Source organism: Callorhinchus milii, unplaced genomic scaffold, assembly GCF_018977255.1.
Source record: "Callorhinchus milii isolate IMCB2004 unplaced genomic scaffold, IMCB_Cmil_1.0 Scaffold14, whole genome shotgun sequence".
NCBI classification, from domain to species: domain Eukaryota; kingdom Metazoa; phylum Chordata; class Chondrichthyes; order Chimaeriformes; family Callorhinchidae; genus Callorhinchus; species Callorhinchus milii.
This window is the reverse complement of record NW_024704755.1, coordinates 17,357,551-17,372,288: the sequence shown is the minus strand read 5'-3', so window position 1 is coordinate 17,372,288 and position 14,738 is coordinate 17,357,551.

Here is a 14,738-nt window from a genome sequence, read left to right as displayed (position 1 = left end):
ACACAGAGAGAGAGAGACAGAGAGACACAGAGACACAGAGGAGACACGAGAGAGACACAGAGAGACACGGAGAGACACAGAGAGACACGAGAGAGACACAGAGAGAGACACAGAACACACAGAGACACAGAGAGACACGGAGAGTCACAGAGAGAGACACAGAGAGACACGAGAGAGACACAGAGAGAGACACAGAGACACAGAGAGACACAGAGAGAGACACAGAGAGAGACACAGAGACACAGAGACACAGAGACACAGAGACACAGAGAGAGACACAGAGAGACACAGAGTCAGTACAGAGACACGAGAGAGACACAGAGAGAGACACAGAGAGAGACACAGAGAGACACGAGAGACACAGAGAGAGACACAGAGACACAGAGAGACAGAGAGACACAGAGAGAGACACAGAGAGAGACACAGAGAGAGACACAGAGAGAGACACAGAGAGACACAGGAGAGAGACACAGAGAGAGACACAGAGAGAGACACAGAGAGAGAGACACGGAGAGAGACACAGAGACAGAGAGACACAGAGAGAGACACAGAGAGAGACACAGAGAGGACACAGAGAGACAGGAGAACACAGAGAGACACGAGAGAGACACAGAGACACAGAGAGAGACACAGAGAGAGACACAGAGAGACACAGAGACACAGAGAGACACAGAGAGACACAGAGAGAGACACAGAGAGACAGGAGACACAGAGAGAGACACAGAGACAGAGAGAGACACAGAGAGACACAGAGAGAGACACAGAGACACAGAGAGAGACAGAGAGAGAGACACAGAGAGAGACACAGAGAGAGACACAGAGAGAGAGACACAGAGACACAGAGAGACACAGAGAGAGACACAGAGAGAGACACAGAGAGAGAGACAGAGAGACACAGAGAGACACAGAGAGAGACACAGAGAGACACAGAGAGAGACACAGAGTCAGTACAGAGACACAGAGAGACACAGAGAGAGACACAGAGAGAGACACAGAGAGACAGACAGTACAGAGACACAGAGAGACACAGAGAGAGAGACGCAGAGAGAGACAGAGAGAGACAGAGAGAGACACAGAGAGACACAGAGAGAGACAGAGAGAGACACAGAGACAGAGAGACACAGAGAGAGACACAGAGAGACACGGAGAGACACAATGAGAGAGACCAGAGAGAGACACAGAAGAGACACAGAGACACAGAGAGACACAGAGAGAGAGACCAGAGAGAGATCACAGAGAGAGACAGAGAGAGAGACCAGAGACAGGAGGAGGAATAAGTTTCCCTCAAATAAATGGGATTGTTGGCCAGGACATCAGGAGAAACTCACTTCTCTTGGAAGTAAATAAATGTAGAATTCACTGAATGGCTGTGTGTATGGGACGTCACTGGGTCTAAATTGGCCGCAGCATTCACCCTCAAAACACACAGTCACTACACGTGAAATAATGTGACGTGCTCTGAGACGTTTGATGTGCTCGGCCCTGTGTCAAATGCACGGATTAGGATTATAATAAAGAGTGATTGGAAATTGAGTGGGGGCTTCAGTGGGGGCGTGAGCACCATTTCAGGCTTGATGGACACTCCTTTGCTGCAATACGGGAGTGACCCAACAAACAGGCATCTCATGGAGGACATGCAATGGTATCTCTCTGCCAGAAGGGGCAGCACAGCCTTACCCCCGGCTCTGGCCAACAGGAGGCTGGCACCAACACAGATCTCATGGGCAAGCTCTGCTCTTCACTGTTTGAGGGTCTGAGCATGCATTGAGTCATCACCTCCAACTAAGGAGATCATTGAAAGGATTCCAGGCGGGGGGGAGGGGGGGTAACAATCCCGCACACAGGGCGCTGGGAAACCGGGGAGAGTTGGGTTAGACTGGGGGAGAGATGGGAGAGTGGGTAGACTGGGGGGAAGGGCTAAACTGGGGGGAGAGAGGGGAGAGGGTTTAGAATGGGGGAGAGAAGGGAAAGTGGGGTTAGATTGGGGAGAGAAATGGGTTAGATGGGAAGAGAGGGGAGAAGTGTTAGACTGGGGGAGACAGGGGAGATTGGGGTTAGACTTGGAGGGAGAAAGGGAAGGTGGGGTTAGACTGGGGGGAATGAGGGGAGTTTGTGGTTAGATTGGGGCAGTGAGAGGAGAGAGGAGTTAGACTGTGGGAGAGCAGGGAGAGTGGGATTAGCGTGGGAGTAGAGAGGAGAGAGTGAGTTTAGACTGGGAGGAGAGAGAGTTGGGTATGGTTAGACTGGGGGAGAAAGAGGAGAGTAGGGCTAGACTGGGAGAGAGAGGAGAATGGGGTTAGACTGGGGGAGAGAGGGGAAGGTGGGGTTACACTGGGAGAGGGGGGAAAGTGGGGTTAGACTTGGGAGAGAGGGGAGAGTGGAGTTAGACTGGGGGAGAGAGTGGTTACACTGGGGCAGTGAGGAGGGAGAGAGGGAATAGACTGGGGCAGTGAGGAGGGAGAGAGGGATTAGACTGGGGCAGTGAGGAGGGAGAATGGGGTGAAACTGGGGGAGAGTGGAACTAATTTGGACAGCTATTTCAAAGAGCCGGCACGGACACAATGGGCCGAATGGCCTCCTTCGATGCTGTATAATTCTAGGATTCGATGATTGTAGTGGCCACAAGGAGATCCTGCTTACCTTGGGGGAAGGTAATCTTGTAGCTGAACTGGCTCCCAGGTGACATGTTTGGCAATGGAATGTCAGAATCGCCCCCCCCCTCTGTGACGGTCTCTAGTCCGGTTCCTGAGCCAGGAGGGGCCGCAGTATTTCAGGGCATTCACTGCTGATGACAGCACAGCCCGGCCCGGCTCATCAGCAGGACCTGGAAGGATAGACCAGGTCACTCGGGGCAGAGAGTCATCCCTCTCAGCTCCAGTTAACTCTTCAGCCAAAGCCCTAATGGTGATTTTAGCTGTGAGGCTTGCCAGACAGCACTCTCAATGGCAAGCTATGTGGTTTTAGCTGGTTAGACTCTTGCCAACCTGCGCCTAATATTCTCAGGAATTACGTAAGCAAGGTACGTCGCTCCAGGGAGAGAGCGACGTACCTTGTTCCATTCCAACAATCTATCGCTGGGATTTCTGTGTGTCGGTGGGATACAGTTTGGTTTGGATACTCTTGAGCACAGTGATAGCTTTCCGCACGTGTCAGACACCCGGCTGGGCAAAAAAACAAGAGAGAAACCTCCATGAGAAATGCTCGAGTATATGAAACAATCACTCGGTGGGATCAACATTTCCAAATGTGGCAGTTGCTCTTCACATGACAGAAACCGTCTGTGAGGGTGACGCTTGTTCTCATGGATAAAGCTCATCAAACGCTCACACAGATCTATAATAATCCAAGACAGAGTGAATGAACTCGCAATCCTGTCTATTGAGCACGATTTGACACCTACACTAAGGTTTGATCATGCAGTTGATATATTTGCAACTGGAAAGTCACGGAAGAAAGTATTTTAAAAAGGCATTTTGCGTGAATAGTTCAAAGGGACCCTCAAAATGTGATCTGCCTTATGACCCCATGATCCCTTCATCTAGTCCTGGCGAGGGCAGAGGGAAAGGGACAGTGAACATGAATTGTAAGTGGATGGAGGATGGAGCCGTTCAGAAGCAGTATCTCTGCCTCTTGATGCTGCCATACCGGCCTGTCCGCTCTTTCCGCATTCAGCCTTTCTGCACGTCCCCTCCCCCCCACCCTTTCGAACTCCATCCCACGGTCCCTTTGCCTTGCCCTTCCTTACCTCCTTCAAGGCCTGTCTCAAGACCCTCTTCTTCAACCAAGCCCTCCTAAGCCCCCCCCCCGTCCTCCTCCCCACTCCTGATCCCAAACCCCAAATCGGGTGCAAATCCTTGACTGTTCAGTGCCTTGGGAAGTCCTCCCGAAGTAAAAGATGCCATGTAGGTATAAGTTGTTTTTAATGTGGACAGTCAGTCCTGAGTGCATATCAGGCCCACAGCTAGAATCTCACAATTACGCCACACTGTAAAGCACTCTCCCCCTCGCTCTGCAACTGATCTGTGTGTCTGTGATTGTTCCAGCAACCGGTCCATGTGAGGAGGGCTCAGTGCCTCTCCCTGTGTCACACATTTCTCTGATTGTACTGATGTGGCCAGCAGGCACTCTGCAGAGCAGCGCCTGATACACAGGGAAACCCATCACCGTGATCAGCCGGGTGTCTGACACACACGGAAATGCATCACTGTGATTAGCCGGGTGTTTGACACACATAGAAACCCATCAACGTGATCAGCCGTGTGTTTGACACACATAGAAACCCATCAACGTGATCAGCCGTGTGTCTGACACACATGGAAACCCATCACCGTGACCAGCCGGGTGTCTGACACACACGGAAACCCATCACCATTGCTTAAGAGTCTCCAAACTAGACTGAGAATTCCATACATCCCACCTACAAATGAAAATTCCTTTGTCAGGAATAGAATGCCCACGCTCTCATCCTGCTCACCTAATTCCCAAGAGTATTAGGCGCAGGTTGGCAGGAGCTAAGGCTTGGGGGACCCCAGAGTGTGCGTTGGGGTAACTGCTGGCATCCTATCCAGCTAAAACTGCATAGCTTGCACTTATAGCTGTGTCTGGCAAGCTTTTCTGCTGCTTATCCAGCTAGGAACACCCTACCCATTAGTGCTTTGGCTTGCAGGGTTAATGGGAGCTGAGTGGGAAGATTGCCTACTCTTAATGACTGGTCGCAAATTTCATAGTCACTAAACATCATAGTGAACCCTGTGAAGCGCTTTGAGACATTCTCAATGCAAGATCATGATTATGATATCAGCACAGCGAGCCAGCCTGGCTGTGAGTCAGAATGGATCTACATACAATGGCACTTTGCTGGCTCAGTGACAGAGAGAAATGATTAAAATCTACAAGAGCCGAAATCCCAACACTTGAGGAGCTGTGGTCACACAGACAATCACCCCAACTGAACGAGACACCAGACTCAGCTCAGGGTCTCTTCAGCTGGAAGATTTATGGAAAGCTTTCTCAGCTTCGCTGACCTAAGGTTTCTGTGCTCAGTGGATTGTTTCCGCTGAGTTAAGTCTTTATTTAATTGCTCTACCCACGCATTACCTTACTTTAGCTTAATTGGAAAATGTCTGAGTCGGCCCATGAGATCTGAGTTCTTGGGATCTGGAATGCATTGCCTGGAAGGCTGGTGGAAGCTGATTTGATAACAACTTTCAAGAGAGAAGATAATTATTTGGGGAGGACAAGTTTACAGGGCTATGGGGGGAGAGCGGTGGGGAGAGAGTGGGGGAGTGGGGTTGATCGGGGCTATGGGGAGAGCGCGGGGGAGTGGGATTAATTTGGAAGCTCTTTCAGAGAGAGCCGGAGACGACACCATGGACCCAATGGCCTCCTTCTATGCTGTATAATTCTATGATTCTAATTACATCCTCCAAAAGGGCTAAACATCAGAGATCCTGAAGCCTTGGTGGCACCAACTTGCTCCTAATACATTCCAGGTTGAGCTGCTGCTCCTGACAGTGAACAGTGAACAGGTGAGTGTGTGGTCAGGGTCCCCTCCATGTGGAGTCCTGTAGCTCAGTGGTTAGAGCACTCGCTTTGCAAGCGAGAGACCTGAGTTCAATTCCAGTCAGGGTGAAACCTTGGGCAAGTTTCCTTACTCCACACAGAGCCTAATAATAATCCCTCCAAAACCAAAAACAATAATAAATTGGTCATTTTCAATCTACGACTGTTTGTGGGACATTGCTGTGCGCAATTGGCTGCCGCGTTCGCCCACAAATATACAGTCAATTCACTTTACAGTGTGTTCTGTGAAGCGCTTTGGGACGTCCTCCCGACGTGAAAAGCACTATATCAAATGCAAGGATTATTATTATTATTATTATTATCTAACAGATTTCCAATTGGCACCCCCACACACCCACTCACTCCTTGGTACCATGCCTGCTGATGTCTGTCTGTGAACTTCAGCACTCTGTTAGCCTTGCCCAGGCCTGTGCTCCAGCCTATCTCATCCTGAGGAAACCCTCAGGGGAGAAGCCAGGAAGTGGTGGGGCTGGGTGGAGAGATGCGGCTCTGTAGTGATCAGAGGCAGCGCTGGGTTTAAAGCAATGGTCTGGGGGTATTAGACAGATGGAATAGACAAAGACAATCCAACACTGAGTATGTGAGCAGAGGAATAGAACAAAGAGACAACTAAGATGTAATCATAATACAATAATTCATACAGTTGATACAGCACCTATAATAATGAAATGTCTCAAAACGCTCCTCAGGAAATCGCTGTCAAGTGTAGTGACTATATTTGTGAGTGAACGCAGCAGCTATTTTGTGGAAACAAAACAGCCCACAAGCAGCCATGGAGGGAGTGACCAATTTGACCTGGTGGATTGTTGACCAGGACACCAGGAGAGAGAAACTCCCTTCTCTTTGGAATAGTGCCATGAGACTGTTAACATTCACCTGAACAGGTTCTACTGTCTCTCTGTATAGAGCTGTGTGTGTGTGTGTGTGTGTGTGTGTACAGAGCTCTGTGTGTGGATGTCTGTATGTGTTTGCGTGTGCACGTGTATGTGTGTATCTCACCCTACGTTTAATCACATTAAACAGCATCTGCCACTTGTGTTTTGCTGCAGGAGCCAGTTTCTGATGACAGCAGCCGTTCCCCCCGCGCCCCCTATAGCATGAACCTTGATCTTGTGGCTGGCTCTCCGGTGTGGTGTCAAAGCTTTGCTCTCATCTAAATCTGTTACCCAGATACTCACCCGCACAAAACTCTGTACCTCCATCGTACCAGTTGTTGCCAGGCTCCCCTAGCTCCCAATTACGCTCTGGGACCTTACCCTGCGTGAGGGGCGCTATATAAATGCGAGTTGTTGTTGTTGTCCCAAACAGATCAATTTCAAGATCCTCTCACTTGCTTTCAAATCCCGTCATGCCTTCGCACCTCCCTACTTATCCTCCCCATTCCTACACTCACTGCCTCCTCTTGGCCGGCTCCGGTCTCCTGTTTGTCCCTCGTCCCCTCCGCTCTACCATCGGTGTCTGTGCCTTCAGGCACTACACCCCAAAACTCTGGAACTCTTTCTCTCAATCCCTCCGCCTTGACTCTGTCCATGGGGAGGGGGAAGGAGAAGGTTATTGTGGGGGGAGTGGGGGGGGTGTTTAAGCTCACGCTCCAATGCAAGGGCAGGGCGGAGTGTCACATTGATGGAGGGGTCCATAATCCTTGCATTTGATACAGCCCCTCATCACGTCTTCGAGACGTCTCAAAGCGCTTCACAGGATATACCGTAAAGTGAATTGACTGTATATTCTGTGGTCGAATTATTCTATTGCCATCTTTTAGATAAGACATTACACCTGTTCAGCAAATGAATGTTAAAGATCTCACAATACTATGGGAAAAGAGAAGGGAGTTTTCGCCCGGTGTCCTGGCCGACAGTCCTCAAATCAATTAGCAGGGCACCAAAATGTCTGCCTCATTTCTCTGTAAAAACTGTCTCGACATTGAACAGGAACAACTGTAAAGTGCTTTGGGCTTTTCAAGTGACCATGTGCTAAGAAACTACTTTCTCTTTCCTTAGGGGATCAGGGAATGTTTACTCAGTGTTTCGTGGGGAGGTGGAGGAAGTGGGCGGACACAGGTTGTGGGTTCAGCCTTTTCTTATTCTTCCCTCACATCTCAGACCCTAAACGTGGATCTTATTCTCAAGGTTTAATATTTGTTGTTTGTTTTCACAAAAGCTTTTGTAGCGACGTTAAATTTGGAGAGGTTTGGTATGGATAAATAATCTGTACATCTGATACAGAACCTTTCACATTGGGAGGGCGTCTCAAAATGCTTCATTGGTGATATTGTAAAGTGTTAGTGACTGTGTCACTTTTTCTCTTCAACCGTGCCTAACCCTCCCTTCCCTCCCCTCACCCTGACCATTTCCCCCCCTCCTCTCTCCCTCCCTCCCCTCACCCTGACCATTTCCCCCCTGCTTGGGTCCCGACCCAACTGTCCAGCGCCTTGGGACGTCCTTCCGACGTGAAAGGCGCTCTATAAATGCAATGTTGTTGTTGTGTGTTTATAGGTGAACGTGGCAGCCATTTTGTCTCCACAACAATGTATTTTCTGAGAGAACGAAGAAAGACTGAGTCTCTGTAGTTCAGAGTTCAGATCCCCAGACGTGACCCTCAAGCTGTACAGTGTCTGGTCAACACCTTCAATACTGCAGACAGCTCTGGTCACTGGGACATCAGGGGCCGCTCAAGCCATAGAGACAGTGCAGAGGAGAGCAACCAGGCTGATCCCGGTGTTGGAGGAATGAGCTGTGAGCAACGATCAGACAAACTCAGGCTCTTCAGTGTTGACAAGAGACCTTCAGAGGGGATGTCTCAGACAGGTACAGTGTCAAATTTTAAATAGGATTGAAAATGCAAAGAACATCAACTTGCATTTATATAATGCCTTTGTGAAGGATAATGTCTCAGAGCATTTTACAGTCACAGGATTGGATGTGGGGCAGTGGAGAGAGGGAGGTGACTATAGAGGTAGAGGTAGCGGTAGATTCTGGTGGAATTTAAAGACAAATAGACACAGGCAAGGAATCAACAACAACAAAAAATTACATTTGTAAATCGCCTTTCACGTCGGGAGGACGTCCCCAGTCAGAAATGTGGTACCGAGCTGGGGGTTAGAATCAGGAGGGGTGGAGGGCAGGGAGGGCATGGGTAGTAGGGTGGACGAAGGTTCGGTCACAGAGGAGGGTCTTGAGACATGCCTTGAAGGAGGCGAGGCGAATGAACTATGGGATGGAGTTCCAAAGAGTGGGGGCAGAGAGAGGCTGAAGTCCCGACCGCCCATGGTGGGGCGTGCTGGGTGGGGGACATGGAGGGAGCAGTCAGGTCAACGTGGAGTTATCTATCTATCCAATCTATCTCCTCAACAAAGAGATTCTCCATCTCCCTCTCTATATCTCACCTTGACCTCTTTCCCCTCCCTGAACTCTCTCACTGCTTCAAAAATCAAAATCATTGTCAGGAATAGCAGCAGGTGAGCAAAACCTCAACCGACACAGAAACTGAGGGCAGGGTCAAGGCTCAAAGTGTATGACAGCACCAAAGTTGAACAGACAGAGAGAGAAAATGAGGTGAGTGTGGGTGGGTGTGGGGGCTGCAGAACTGCAGAAGGAAGGGAAGACTGAGGAAAGTGAGGAATCTATGCTTTAGACTAGACTAGTGTTTACATCAAATTGGAGGAGCAAGAGACAGCGTTAGAGGTGAGCAATGAGTTCGAGAGTCTTGTGTTTACCAGTTTCCTCAGCGTTAAGTAAGCACCTTTGGCTGCTCGCTGTGTAATTAACAAGACTGCTCTTTCTGAACCGTGACCTGCCACATCACACTGGCCATTCAAGCTAAGTCAAGTCTAACAGCGGACAGAACACCACGGTAGGGATAACAGCTATCACAGTCACTTCATTCTTCAGTGTGTGATTAAAGGAGAAACACTCAGCTGTGTTCCTGAAGCTGTCTGGTCTGTAGCTCCGATCTCATCACTGGAGGCTCAGTGTGTGTTTTAACTTTAAAGAAAGCTCTTCTGTCCATTCTGGGTAATTAGTAAATCCCAACAGCGTTTTAAAGGTTGGAAATGCAGATTAAAGCCCTTGCTTTGCTCACCACCTGTCTCCTTTTCTGTCTCATCGTTGGCTAATAAGCTTATTAAAAAAAAGCTCTCAATTAAACCTCCATTTGTCATGCACATTTACAGAGGATTCATTGCCAATTAGACGTGGGCCAAGATGCACTTGCTTCCACAGAAGACTGTGAGCAATAATTGGACAAGGCACAAAGCGAGCTGGCAATAAGGTTTGGCAGAGCTGAGCAGGACAAGCAAAGCTTTACTTGTCTGATTTAGGAACTAGCCATCAAATGTGAGGTAGAGCCGAGATGGAGCAAGTCTCTCATCACCATTTTATGGAAAATGCCCAACTCAGTCCATCCGCTTCACACTCCTTCTGTCAAACTGATCGCAGTAAACACAGCAACAGGGAAAATACATTGCAATCCATCTGGCTGGACCCAAAGTGCAATTAAAACATAAGAAGATAGGACAGAAGTGGACCATTTAGTCCTCTCTGTCTGCTACACATTTTATTAGATCACGGCTGATCTACAACATAATCCTATTGATGTCAGTCAGCACTGTAACACTCTTTCCTCTGAGGCAGAAGGTTGTCAGTTCAAGCACGTCAGGACTATGAAAGCATATACTCCAGGTACATATTCCAATCTAATACACTCAGTCCATCCATGGTTGCACACTGCACCTTGCTAAGCCAGTACGGAACATTTGGGTCTTGTTTGACCCTCAACTACCCTTTCTACATCTGCGCCATGATCTGCTCTGCCTTCCCCCCATCACACAGAGGATACAGTTCAAGATCCTGGTCCTCACCTTCAAAGCCCTCCATGCCTTGCTCCTCCCTACCTCTCCGACCTTTTAATCCCCTACCACCCTGTTCGCTCCCTCCACTCAGCGGGCTCCGACCTGCTTCACGTCCCCTACCTTGCTCACCCCACTATTGGCAGACGGACTTTCAGCCACTCTGCACTCACCCTCTGGAACTCCATCCTGCAGTCCCTCCGTCTCGCCCCCTCCCTCATCATCTTCAAGACGCACCTCAAGACCCTCCTCTTCGACCATACTTTCGATTTTCCTGCTTTCCCCCTGCCCACCATCCTCCCTCACCCCAGCCCTCAGCTTGGGTCTGTAACTCTGTCCAGCATCTTCCCAACGTGAAAGGTGCTATACAAATGTAATTTTGTTGTTGTTGTGGTACACTGCTGGATTGTGTGTGTGTGTGTGTGCATTGCCATCCTTTGGATAAGAAGTTAAACTGAGGCCCTGTCTGAGTGTTTAGTTGGATGTCAAAGATCCCATCACACTATTCAAAAAGAGAACAAAGCTTCTTTCACTGTCCTGGCCAACAATCCAGCAAATAAAATTGGTCTCTCACTCCATGGCTGTTTATGAAACATTGCTCTATGTGCAAATTGGCTGCCAAGTTTGCCTACAAAATACACAGTCACTACACTTTACAGTAAATCCTGTGAAGCACTTTCAGATGTACTCCTGACATGAAAGACTCTGTATCATATACAAGGATCTTTATTTATTTGCTCCCCTGTCACCATACCCACCTTTTACTCCATATTTCCCGCTCCCCTTGTTACTGTCACTCTACTAGTATCTTTGAGAACTAAAATGTGGTGTCACCTAAGCTGAACCATTTTAGCTCCTTCTTTGTGCTGCTCTTTGAACTCTCACCCTTGCTATCTCTTGATTCAACTATATAGAGCCTTGGTCAGATCCCATATAGATATATTGGCTCTGCAGGGGGTATAACGCAGATTCACCAGAATGATACCCGGGCTAAAAGGATTAGATTACGAGGACAAGTTGCACAAACTTGAGTTTAGAAGGTTGAAGGGTCATCTAATTGAGGTTTTTTGAAATAATAAAGGAATTCATTTGGGTAGATACAGAGAAACTCTGTTGGGGGAATCCAGAACAATGGGGCATCATCTTAAAATTAGAGCCAGGCCATTTAGGAGTGAAATCAGGAAGCGTTTCCGGCATCTCCAGCGTGATCCAACTACTAAGCATATCTTTCCCTCCCCTCCCCTCCCTCTCAGCATTCAGAAGGGACCGTTTCCTCCGTGAGTCCCTGGTTCATTCTTCCATCACCACCAACAACTGCTCTCCTCCCCCCAGCGCCTTCCCATGCCAGCACAGGAGATGCAATACCTGCCCTCTGACCTCTTTCCACACCACTGTCCAGGGCCCCAAACACAACTTTCAAGTGAGACAGTGATTTACGTGCACTACCACCAGTGTGGTTTACTGCATTCACTGCTCACGATGTGGTCTCCTCTACATTGGGGAGACCAAATGTAGATTGTGCGACAAATTTGCCGAACACCTCAGTTCTGTCCGCAAGGTCAACCCTGAGCTTCCGGTTTCTTGCCATTTCAACTCTCCCTCCACTCACACTCCGACCTCTCCATCCACAGTCTCCTACGCTGTTCCAATGACCCACAGCACAAGCTCGAGGAACAGCACCTGATCTATCTGCTCGGGACCTTACAGCTCTCTGGCCTCAATATTGATGTCAACAATTTCAGACCATAACAGCTCACCTTCCCCCTCCCCCTCTTCTGTGACCACTACCACATCATCTGGTTCCCAGGCACACCTTTTCTCTCTCTGGTCGGCATATTTTGTTGCAATTTCCCTCCCCAACCCCTCCTTTGTTTTGCATCTTTAACACCTCTTTAACCCATCATCCCCTGTCCTCTACCCCATTTTCTTCTTTGTTTTCCTTGCCCTGTCTCCTCCCTCTCTGTTAGCCCTTAAAAGGACCCGAAACATTGACTCACTTTCCTTTTTCCATAGATGCTGCCTGACCTGCTCAGTGTTCCCAGCGACTTCTGTTTTTGTTTCAGGAGGCAGATTTTCACCCAAAGCGGAGTGGAAATCTGGAACTCTCTCCCCCAAAATGCTGTGGATGCGGGATCCATTCACATCTTTAAGACTGAGGTGGGTAGCTGACCAAGCGGTCAGGGTATTAAGGATTATAGGGCGAGGGCGCGTAATTGAACTTGAGGTACAAATGGTATATAGAATGGTGGAACAGACTCGAGGGGCTGAATGGCCTCCTCCTGTTTCTATGGACAAAGCCTGGTTTGAGGTCAGCACTTTCCACATGGTGGTTGACCTTGCAATGGACAGCTCAGGGTTGTGTTGAGCAGTGTCTCCCCCAGCCCCAGTGGGGAGTGTTGGTTTGCCACCAGACAGCCTGGCGCTGGTCTCCGTGCCCTGACATTGTTTGAGGTCAGGAGCAAAGCTTGATTGTAGACATTGGCTGTCTGACAGACCGTGCGCTGGGGAGGGCAGTGGCTACACTCACGTGACACACAGCAGCTGACAGCCGCCCAAGGTCAGGAGAAGCTCAGTCATCAAAAGGATCAACTCAGCAACAAAGTAATCTTTCTCGCCACAGAAAATAATGGTCTGGGAAGAACGATTAATAAACTGAGGCTTTTCAGCCTTGAAATCGACGTTAGAGAAGGACCTTGTCGACATATAGAAGATCCTAAACAGCATTGAGAAAGTAAAACCCAATCAATACTCTCAGCTACACTGAGACAGCGGAACAAGAGGAAAACAACTTCCTGGCATCTGTCTTGCAATTGCCCTTCACACTCCTATACAGGGCCAGGGGACTGAAGGGCAACTGCAAGACCAGATGCCAGGAAGTTTTCCTTTACCCAGAAGTAATTAGTGACTGGAACAGGGTTACCAGCAAAGGTGTTTAAGGCCAGGACACTGGGCTCATTTGAACCATAGCCCAATGTTGTGATGGGGGGACGGTGACAAGGCTGCACTCTACACTGATCATCGTTCACATACCTCGGGAGGAATCGGTGGCAGCTTTGCCAGCCTCGCTCGGTCACTCACACTCTCGCCTGCAGGTCAGAAGGTTGTGCGTTCCCAGGTCAGGACTTTGAGCTGATAGTCTAGGTTGATGCTCCAATACAGTGTTGGGCAAGGTGTCATTTTATTAATCCCATTAATGCTTGTGCAGGTGGACATTAAAGTTCACCGGACATGTATTGGAAAAGAAAAAAAGAGTTTCTCCCAATGTTCTGGCCAACAATCTAGGTATTAGACATAGACATAATAAATAGGTAACATTGATACGTACTGTTCATAGCCAATCAGTGAAAAAACAGCTCATGTTCATCCACTGATCCCAACTTGTTGTAGGTGACCTGGAGTGTGGATGGACAGTATAGAGGGAGATTCACAGTGCCTCTAACCCATGCTGTCGCTGACCAGTCACTGATATCACAGACAATGGTGAGCTCAAATTCACACGAGAAATTTGAAATTCAAGCTGGTGGGAAAGACAAGAAAGACAAATGTGTTAATCAGACGATTGGCAGATCATAGAATCATAGAATTATACAGCACAGAAGGAGGCCATTCGGCCCATCCTGTGTGACGAAGACAAGAGCTTCAAAATCAATCCCATTCCCCCGCTCTCTCCCCATAGCCCTGCAAACTTGTCCTCCCCAAATAATTATCTAACCCTGACCTGGGAGTGTGGACGCACAGTGTAGAGAGAGCTTCACTGTGTCTCTGTGTGATGGGACAATGTGTCAGCTTAGCCCTTTCTCAGACACAGGCACAGAGTGAGGGGTGGAGTTGTTGCCATGTGCTTCCCTGTCTTTGGGATGTCCTATTCAACCTGCTGTACAGACGTAAGTCTCTTCCTTTTCATTGAGGGCTGGGCCGTGCTTTGTGTCGCTGTGTGGAGCATCTCTTTAAGCCAGCCCTCATGTAGCAACAGGAGGGAGTCAGTTCTTGGCAGCACCTCATTACCAGAGCATCAAAGGTATGATTGCTGGGACGTAAGCACTCGTTATCCATCTCTGCTGACCTTTCCTCCTGGGTTCTCTTTACTGTGTGTTGCTGTGTGACAACTGGTGACAACTTTCAGGGCAGGAGGCAGAGTCATTGGACTGGGTCACCCTATGCTTACCGGGCTGGAGTCAATAGCAACAAAGCTAATGCAAAGATGAACAGGATAGCTTACAGGAGGACTTGAATATTCTTGGGAATTGGGCAGATCGATGGCAGATGAAATTCAATGTAGAGAAATGCAAAGTGTTTCACATGGGGACAA